The following is a 6,029-nucleotide window of genomic DNA, read 5'->3' on the forward strand; positions in this document are numbered from 1 at the left end:
CATTGTATCATACCGTGTTCTCATTTTTGACCTCTAGTAGGCAAATGAGATTACAAAACTATCTCATCGTCCTGTCCTAGTTGTGGTCTACCGAATTGATGTCCTGTTTTTATTCAGTCATGTGACATCCTCAGTCTGTACCTCACAGGCTTCTGTAGCCTGCCATTGTATATTCTTCTTATTTCTCTCTATTTTGAAAAATTATTTCACTACCATGAAATTATTCACGTTGTAATTATTACTCTTTGATTGCTGCACCTTCTCACAATTAACTACGTAAGATATTTTTGCAGGCCATCGAACCAGGATAGCAGACATAGGGAACTTGAAGTCATCAATGAAGGCTGTTGCGCAACACACTGTGTCACGCTTGACAAAATCAAAATGTACACACAAGCTCCCACTCTGTTTATGGTACACGTGGTACCACTCTGCAATGTCTGTACTCTTTTGAAGAGATTAGAAAAGGCTTTTACATATTTATCGTTTGGCAGTTGCTTACACATTTAATAGTGAGCACACTCATCTTTAAAGTAATTTGTGAATGTTAGTAAATGATTTCATAGCTACTGATTGTGTCATTATTATGCGGTTTGTAAACAATTGATCAGCCCCTTATTTTAATGAAACTGCAGATCTCAACCACAAAAAAAAGTTACATTGCCAGAAAAAAAGAGACCATGAGTATCTTGCGACTGAGAGATGTTTTTTTGGCTCATATGTTGACAAATGTTAGAATATTGAATGTGTTACTTGGCATGTGTGTTTGTGTGCAGCTTCCCGGTAGAGAGAGAACATGAAGTAGATATAAAAAAATCTACACACCCAGGTTTGTGACGTAAAAACTGACAATAAAACAAATCAGTGAAAGAAAAACCTCACCATTAATATAACCTACTTTGTATATCCTGTACAACGCGATTGAACGTGAAAATTGAGAGGGTTGTAAAAATAAACAACTGAGATATTTTTGTTTCACAAGCGTGTGGCTTTGTTCAGAATTAACGAATCACTTTCAAACTAATTGTAATGGGAAGCCAGCAGACACCTGTCGCCATTTAAAGTGCCTTATCAACAAATAGATTTCTGTAAGGCTTTTCTAGATTATTATTATTATTATTATTTTATTTTTTATTTAATGCTTTCACACAGAAGGTTCAAAATTTGGAACTGTTCATATTGCCCACCACCGTGTCTAAGGACTCAGATGCAGCTGAAGAATAACAGCCCCAAAGTATGATGCTGCCACCATGTTTCACTGTTGGGATGGTGTTCTTTTGATCATATGCAGTCTGTTATATTCACGCAAAACATCACACTTGAGAATTATGGCCGAACCTTGCTTATGTCAGGCTGTAACAATTTTTCCACGTTAGTGAGATTTTATTGTGTTCTCTTGTTGTGATGGTCCAATCATTTTTTTCATGTCACAAAATCTTGGCATCTGAGCGGCTGTACGTGACCTTTTTTTGTGGATTGTAGGCCTATGTTTTTACTGACACAACAAGACATTATCGTGTTTCCTCTGCCTCTATTTAGTATGTGTGAAAGATGTACTGCACATGCATGACTAAGTGTGTGCACGTGCGTGCAACAGGAAGTCGGATAGTGAAACAATAAATCTCTGTGGCTATGTAAAGGCAGACTGTAGGTTACTACAGGACAAATAACATCAACATTTCAGCAAGAAAAAAAAATCCAAATAATTTCATTTTGATGCTACTCTGAAAGACAAAATTGTGTTGAGTCTTGGATTTGTGTGTGTGTGTGTGTGTGTGTGTGTGTGTGTGTGTGTGTGGCCATATGGTGGTTAAACAAGCTCTAATTGTACATGCCACTTTCTCCACCCACAAATCTGTAATCTGATTACAGATGCGCGATTATATAATATGCCTCGCACTTGATTGTGGACAGAGACCCCCCTCCATAAAGAAACACAGCTTGTCACCCCCACTTGGTCTCCTCCCTCTGGCACGGCTCCATGACTGTGGACACGCTGCCCAGTGATTCCCAGAATCAAGCCTTAAGTAGCACCGTGTGCATGCAACAGAACCTAATGCTGTTTTTAACGACTGACCTTTCAATAGGGTACAACACTAGTCAAAACATACCAGTCTTTGTATTTCAAAGCAACATTTTGTTGTCAAACAAAAAATGGCGAGACACCATGCACTTACATGCCAGGAAAATAACATTTATTGTATATATTTTTTCATTACAAGACATGTTCTTTACCACAGCAATGCTGTTTGTTCATTAATTGCACACACATCATTTCTGATTCATTACACCAAATTAACTACAAATCTGCAATTGGCTGATGACCAGACCAGTCCAAGGTGTGAAAACTACTGAAAATTAATTGATGGATGGATGAATGAATACCTAGAGAGTTAGCAGGTGAACCGAATGAAGATCAACAGAAATGCCCTGGTACATTTACTGTTTTTCTTGTGGTGGTCACTTGTTGCAAGGCAGAATTGCTAAGTCAGTAAAAAAAAAAAAAAAAAAAAAAAAAAAAATCCATACCCTAGTTATGTTCGCAACTGAAATCAAGTTGAAATAATGAATTGAAAGTTTTTTTCCATGTTGCTAGGCAGAGTTCAAAGGCTGGAATTTTAATTACCCAATTGGCCATAAACATTTGACTACAGTACTTAGAGCCATGCCTACAATTTTCACAGAATCATAGAGAGGAAGAGGAGTTGAGAAACACCCCGCACCCCCCCCAAAAAAAAAACTACAGTACTGCGGAATGAAAGTTTCTCAATAAAAAAATCATTTTTCATTTGTAACACTGCTCTTTATTAAAAAATGAAATTGAAACAAAAGTAAACAGCGTTATCTAACAATGCAGCCAATGGAGCGTTGCCGTTGCTATGCGACAGCGTGCTTGTTCAAGTGTGCGCAGTTGCAGTATATGACCAAGAGGATCGTTTTCTCTTATCAGTCCATATTCTGCACTACACAACCGTTAAACACGTGACCGTTGTGATTTGCTCCCAGTTTCTCATGTACACACACGTAAATGCAGAAACGCTATCAGTTGAACCCAGCCGGGCAGGGGAACAAGGAAACACGTGCAGGGTTTTCCAAGAACTGAGTGATTTACTAAGGAGCCACCAGCAGAGAAAGTTAAGAGGGAGGAGACAGAAGGAAATGTTCAGAGCGAGCAGAGTCTTTTGGAGGGAGAATTTCCACAATGTGATTGTGGGTGGCAGACAGTTAAGAGTTGCGCAACAACTTTGTTATGTTTCTCCCATGTTTTCAAGAAAATAAACCACATTTTCTGCCTTGCTGGACACTCATCGGGCATTTCGTTAGGTACACCCACAAATGAGGGTCAATACATGAGGTGTATGAAAATTTTGGATTTGGTGGGAGAATAGAAGACGCACTTCACGATGTGAATGGTAAAGGCCATGTAAAAAAGAAGCGTTACGTCGTTATTTGCAATCAAAACCCTTTCCTTCCTGACTCGTTTTATAGTTTGGGTGCCACAAAATCAAAACAAATTAGCGTCAAAATCACTGTTTTCCTTGACATGTTTATTTTCACAAAAAGCTAGTATTCTCATTTTTCACTCACAAATCAACTGATCAGCTGATTACTAATGAATGGAAAAAAAATTAGGACAAACTTTGCGTGTGTGTGTGTGTGTGTGTGTGTGTGTGTGTGTGTGTGTGTGTGTGTGTGTGTGTGTGTGTGTGTGTGTGTGTGTGTGTGTGTGAGTAAACTGACGTTTCCTCCACTGGTTCAGCAGTTGTGTGCCGTTCGTGACACGTTAGAGAGGAAAGTGTAGCTCCTTCCTTTCAAGGTCAAGACTGCATTCCTTTCATCACCACGGAGATGGGGGGGAGGGGTATTGGTGTTCGTAAGCCAATCAGAAGGCAGCCTGAGCCACACCCCCAAAAAGCAAAACAAACCATTGGCTCTGTCCCCAATGCGGTGTCCCACAAATGATGTCTTGTGATTAATTTTGCGAAGAAACATTTTGTTCCAACGCGAGTTGGCAAAAGCTGTTGTAGACCCGCTCAGAGCCCAGACTTGAATCCGGGGGAACACCGCTGGAGAGATCTGGAAATGGTTGTTACTGACATGCCGCATCTCACTTGAAGAAGCTTGAGAGGTGCCGCAAAGAGGAATGGGTGACATTTCCCAAAGATAGTTGTGCCAAGTTTGTGGGATCATTTTCAAAAAAAGACTTGAAGTTGTTATTGTTGTCAAACTTTTCTTGAGACACCTTGATGGTGCATCAAGGCGAAAACTCACAATGGCTAAAACAAAGTCTACACACCCTGAACCAATGTACTACACACTTTTTGCCTAAATTTGAAAACACAAAGTGCACCTTGCCTACTGTGAAGCCTGGTGATGGCATCATCATGCATGTCAGGAAAAGCCTATTATAGCAGCCAAACTTGATTTAGACTCAATCTGATGTTTTTTCAATGGTGGCATGTATGTGCAAATTCCCATTTAATGTATGTTTGAATGTGGCTGGTTAATTCTGAACACAGCCACATCTCAGAGGGTGTGCGCAGTTGTGCAACCACACTGTCTTAGTTGTTTATTTTTCCTAAATTTCTTGAAAAGAGTTTTTTTTTTTCAATCATTTGAGTTGTAGAGGTGGTCACAGTATTGGGGGGAAAAGATGATTATCATTTTTAAAACAAAACGTGGCATTTGAACAGGGGTGTGTATACTTTTTATATCCACTGAATGTATGCACAAGTGAATATTAGTTTTAATCTGAATTAAAGGAATTAAATTTCAAATAAATCATCTCAATAAACATTTTTTCACGTTTCGAGTTTTACGTGTCAGTCTTGATATAAGCATACATAGGCAAGTGTAGCTATAAGGTCGAGAAGGCTGCTTTTATTCAAAAGTGGCATATTTTCCTGACTACACAAGTTACCCGACTAAGCTTGCAGTATGCTGAAAGCACGTATGCCTGAGATGAACTTTTGACCTTCACAAATTTTGTTTGGCAAATAAGCAAGACTACAGCTCCTACAGCGTGGCTGCATACATATCAGCAGCGGGGAAAAGTAAACAGCGGCTCGAAAATACAGGAAGGATACACTTCAGTTGAACATGAACTTTAGGCCCCCGTGTGGTACGGTGGAAAAGGAAGTATGGAGGTGTAGCCTGAGCCCACAGTGGCTCAACATAGTGGTGCTGTTATGTAATGTCCTCCGCTTTCAACTGTGGCCTGAAGTGTGACGAAAGTTCTCCACGTGGCGATAACAAAGGCGCACATTGTTGTTAGGCACTAACGACACTTACTTTAACGGCAGACTACAACAAAAACAGAGGGAATATTGTTACGTCAGCGCTTGTTAGTGAACAGCGACTTGTACCGAAAGTACCGAAACTTTTTAACAGTTGGTAGCAGCAGCAATGTATTTTCTTACCAGTGATCTGTTTTCATTGGGGCTCTCATTCACAATGTGCCAATACTGCTACCTCATATGCACCATGGTGAGGCCATCCTAATGAATATTTTCCAAAATATATCATAAATATGCCACACAAGGTCAGAGGGAAGGTTTAAGGCAAACAGTCATCAAAAAGATTACTGTATGTCATAAAAAAATGTGCTCTCTCAATAAATTTGGAGCTTAGCAGAATGTAATTTTACTGTAAGATATTTGATGGTTGTGCAAAAGTTCCTCAGGGAAATCCAGTGATTACATTTGTAGCAAATGTAGCGTGCAGCGTTTTGGACTAAATTTACCTCCTTGTAATGGACCAGTAGAAGGTAACTTGAGAAAGTTGGAGGACCCTTCTAACGTCACAGTCTACATACCTAGAAAGCCATTTGCTGATGCCATGATGCCAGTATTACACAACACAACAACTGCTCACTCAGACATGAAGCACACCCACGCCCTCAAAGAGTCTGACATCTATTATTAACGTGTAAAACTTAGCACATAGCTCAGCAAGCAATCAAACACTGAGTAGCACAGGAACAATTATCATTTTGCATTGGGGCAAATGGGGGCAGAGTGCCACCAGAG

Source organism: Hippocampus comes, unplaced genomic scaffold (assembly GCF_001891065.2).
Source record: "Hippocampus comes isolate QL1 unplaced genomic scaffold, H_comes_QL1_v1.1 scaffold275, whole genome shotgun sequence".
In the NCBI taxonomy this organism is placed as follows: domain Eukaryota; kingdom Metazoa; phylum Chordata; class Actinopteri; order Syngnathiformes; family Syngnathidae; genus Hippocampus; species Hippocampus comes.